Here is a 5,010-nt window from a genome sequence, read left to right on the forward strand (position 1 = left end):
CTACTTCTAGCTGCCATCATGAAAGCTTATTCAGATGATGCTAAACGTTTAATTAGAAATGTGTTGAATTTTTTAAAAAAGAGAGCAAACGTAGCAAACCGATTTATAAGGTGTCGGATTACATGAAACGTACAACTTTTGCTCTTGGCATGAAAAAGAACATCGTGCTAAAAATTGTGAAAAATAAACCAACAACCAATAAACAAAACCTTGTACAAAAAGGTAGGCATCCACAGTTAGATTCTTTGACATCAGGGTCATCAGAGATGTCGATCATTCGCCGGCTATTTGCTAGAAATGAACACCTGTCCACAAGAAAGTTAAAACACATCCTTGCAGAGGATCACGACATTAATGTTTCTAGGTTTATGCTAAGCAAACTACTGCTCAAATTTGGATACAAGTACAAGAAGGTAGCAAACCAGAAACTTGTAATGTGTGAGGGATCTGATATTGTGAAAATAAGGTGTAATTATCAGAGAAATTAAGCAGGCAAGAGAGGATGGGTTCGAACCCATATATCTGGATGAGACCTGGGTCAATGCAAACCATACTGCTGCCAGACAGTGGCTACCCACTGCATGATCCCAGTGATGGTAGGAAAATACCAACAGGCAAAGGTGAACGTTTAATCGTTCTTCATGCTGGTTCCCACCGTGGACTCCTACCTGGGTGTGATCTGGTATTTCGGTCAAAGAGCACAGATGGTAGGGACTATCATACAGAAATGAACTCACCGGTTTTCACACAGTGTGTTGAGGAACAATTGTTGCCAGCTCTGCCTTACAAAAGTATTGTTGTCATGGACAATGCTCCCTATCACAGTGTTCGAGATCCAAACAATTGGTGCCCAACTTCCAATACAAAGAAGTCAGATATGCAGCAATGGCTAACAAATAACAATATACAATTTTCAATTAAGGCCACTGAACCACAGTTGTACTCTTTGATTAAACCTAACAAACCTCCACCCGCATATAACATTGACAACATGCTACGCCAACACGGCCATAAGGTCTTGAGATTACCACCGTACCACTGTGATCTCAACCCAATCGAACTTATCTGGGGAGACCTTAAAAGTACAGTGACCCGGAAAAATCAATCATTCAAGTTGAATGATGTCAAGCACATTGTCAACACTGCTATATGTGACATTGACATTGCACGCTGGCATGCATGTGTTGAACATGTCAAGAAGGTGGAGAAAGAGTACTGGCTCAAAGATGGCTTGAAGGAGCAAACAGTTAATCCAGTTGTCATTCGTCTGGACACTGATGACTCCTCTGTGGAAGAATGGAGTGAACTTGATGAAGTTTAATTCTGTTATTATATTTACAGATAATAATAGTATCCAGCCAGATATGCTCAAAGAAATATAACTTCTTTTAACAATGACAGCACTGATTCCAACGACTTATAGTGTAACATGAAACACTCATTTCACCTAAAATTATCATGAAAATATAAATATTAACTATCTATATGCTTAAAGCTATTAGAAATGCATTGCTTAATTTAGAATGTGAACGATATCAAAACATAACACTTTTGTCTTCATTCTATCTTTTCTTCAATGAGTGTGCATGATTGTGTGTGTTTGTGCACCATGTCCGAGGGAACGGGGCTTTAACAGTTGTTGAATTCTAACCATAGGTGGTCCGATTAATGATTTAGTGTAAATATACTTTCTGTGTTCTTCTGTAATACAAATGCATAAAATCGGTGATTTACAATGTGATTAGGTTGTCTGACAAAACATCCACTTGCACAGTTTCAGATCGATTGGATCATTGGATGAAGAGATATTTACAAAAAACCGGGTCCACATGCATTTCATGCCAAACTATAGTAGCAAATTAGACAATCGATTTGCTTTGTAGTGAAATGATACCACAGGCTATTTTTAATTGATTTAAGACGAAACCGTCAATGAACATCGTGTCTTTTGTAATGATAAAGAACACCTTATGTTCACTGAGGGGCGGACCGTTTGATTTTCAATAAACAAAATCGACTGCTGTTAATTTGACCGTCTTCGTCAGTTCCGAGTATTTCAATATGAAGCCAAAACTTTGACACACAGACGCGAGCATGAGAGACAGAATGCCTGTAATACTTCTATGTGTTGTTAAGAGAAGTAAATGAACAACGTCGTTATGCTCATGAGAATAAGGGCGGTGGGATAGCCTAGTGGTTAAAGCGTTGGCTCGTCACCCCGAAGACCCGGGTTCGATTCCCCACATGGATACAATGTGTGAAATCCATACATTTCTGCTGTCCCACGGCATGATATTGCTGGAGTATTGCTAACAGCGGCATAAACCTCACTCAGTCTCGAGAATAACCATGATGATGTTTCCATGGTTTAGATGATAGAGATCATGAAATACCTTTAGTCCATCAGAAAGTGAAAAGTGGAATCAATACAAACCCTAACTTGACAACGGGGAGAAGAGTCAAATCACGAGAAATTGGATTCAACGACATTCGTCTAGCTCGGACGGCATGTGTTAAGTGACCCCTGATGTAATGGCGACCTGGTCGTGTTCGGATGTACACATAAAGAACAAGATAGTTTATTGTATCTAAGGCCTCGTCCATACATAGTATCACAATGACAGGCAGAGTAAGGGCAATGCAAATAGTGAAAAACGTCAGAACATTGTGTGATTAGTTGCCGGCAGATATCAAACTCTTTCGAAATGCCAATGAATGTGTTCGAATATGGCTAGTGTAAGAGATTCTACCGTTGATAAAAGTCTGATACGTGTTTCTCTATTCGGGTTACACAAACATTTCCGTGAAGTATACTCTTTACTTTAACCGTTACATGCATCGTATAGAAATAACAAATGACAGTCATCTTCAATATCCGACATACAACTAGGGCAAAACCTTCAATGTTTAGCAAGTGACTGTTTCCGACAATATCAATAATTGTATCTGTTTAACCCAGCGTTCGAAATAATCGCCGGCCCGGAGGCCCGGTTGTTATTGTATCGGGCCATCAGTTTCAAATATGTGCAGGCCCTTGTGGCCTTCAGTAAATTATCTGTCAATTTATTTTTCAACAGGAATTTGATGTCATTCCATATTTCCAGTGTAGTACTGGTTAGAATGACAGAATCAGACAGTGTATAACTGTGTGTGGTGTAGTCTATTTTGTTTTGATTGGTTTGACTTTAACAAAATGGGCCTGCAGATTTCATTCAGGGCCTGTAGATTTTAAAGCCAGCAGGCCCTGATGGCCGCAACTGACAAATGAAAGTATTGCAAACACTGGTTTAACCAAGTCTAGATCTTGTCACTGTAGGTCTCTTGCTTCTAGTGGTTGCTAAATATATGTCTGACCCTGTTTAAAGCATCTATATGCATCGGATCTTGAAATATTAAATTACGGGCATTCATCCAATTCTGACCGCCTCCGTGGTGTAGTGGTTAGAGCGTCCGCCCGGAGAGCGGAAGGTCGCGGGTTCGATCCCCGACCGCATCATACCAAAAGACGTTAAAATATGGAACTTGTTGGTCCCTGCCTGGCGCTCGGCATTAATGGGTACAACAAGGACTGGTCGGCTCGGAGTCAGTATAATGTGTCTGAGTGGGGTATTCATGCTTCACTGCGGCATGGTATCTCAGTGGGCTAGCACTATAAAACCAGCTTCAGTCTGGGCTAGTACAAGCAGCCGCACATACACATACACGCGCATGCACGTCGTCATATGAGCGAAATATTCTCAAGTACGGCGTTAAACCCAATTTCACCTCACCTCACCTCATCCAATTCTGACGAGACATATCAACAACTCTTTGACGAAATCCGTACACAAAATGGCATTCATTTCTAACACCCTGGAACAGCAACACATTTCCAAATCCACAAGAAGAGAGCAGATGCCATATATTTAAGCCCATATTACATAACCAAATTGTCCAGTTTGAACAACATGTAATAAGACTTTTACGGCAAACGCTGTTAATATATTTTCAGTGTTTTAAACCAGTATCTTATACATCGGACACTATAATCCGGGGTGAAGATGTTTGCCAAGGTAAGAAGTAGTGCTGGAACCCTGGAACCCTGGGATTAATTTCTGAAGCAGGGTGCGGGGATTCTTGACAAAGAAAACGCTGAACGCTCTGTCGTTATTGTCTTTGTACCTGGTTGTTGGTTTGTTTAACGCCTCAATCAGATTTCAAGGTATATGGCGGCGGTCAGTAATTAATCGAGTCTGGACCAAACAATCCAGTGATCAACACCAGGAACATCGATCTACGTAGCTGGGGTACTATGACATGTGTCAACCAAGTCAGCGAGCCTGACCCCCCGATCAGTCATAGTCGCCTCTTACGACAAGCATTGGTTGCTGAAGACCAATTCTAGCCAGGACCTTAACGGCGTGGATCCTGGTTGGCTGACGATTTTAGTATTCTGATGTACAAACTTATCAGATGTATTGTTCAGAGTTATTATTCATCTATATTATTCAGATGTATCCCGCACATGTAATACATCAACGTATTTTTCAGATGTATTGTCGAGATTTATTATTCACATGCATAATTCACATGTATTCGTCATATCACTCAAATGTATTTCCAGATGTATTGTTCAAATGTATTTTCAAATGTATTGTTCAGATGTATTGTCGAGATTTATTATTCGTAATATTATTCAGATGTATTCGTCATAATATGTATTCGTCATATGTATTGTTCAAATGTATTTATCAGAGTTATTGTTTAAATGTATTCTTTAACCATATGTCTTCATCGGGACAATTTGTCAAAAATGAATACATACATCTATGGTTTACTGAAAATGTTAAATGCTTGACGTCCAAATTCATCGGAATGATGAATCTTGTTTCCCTGACACCCATTCCCCGACTCCCACACTGCTACACATTTGTTCACAGGCTGGTGTATTACAGTTTCTTCCATTGCTGTGCCATTTCCATTTCATTCCGGATCCCTCTTTTATGCATTTCAATCTATTTCATGTCTCCC

This window comes from Haliotis rubra, unplaced genomic scaffold (genome assembly GCF_003918875.1).
Source record: "Haliotis rubra isolate DU_JTF1 unplaced genomic scaffold, ASM391887v1 Scf25, whole genome shotgun sequence".
Lineage (NCBI taxonomy): Eukaryota > Metazoa > Mollusca > Gastropoda > Lepetellida > Haliotidae > Haliotis > Haliotis rubra.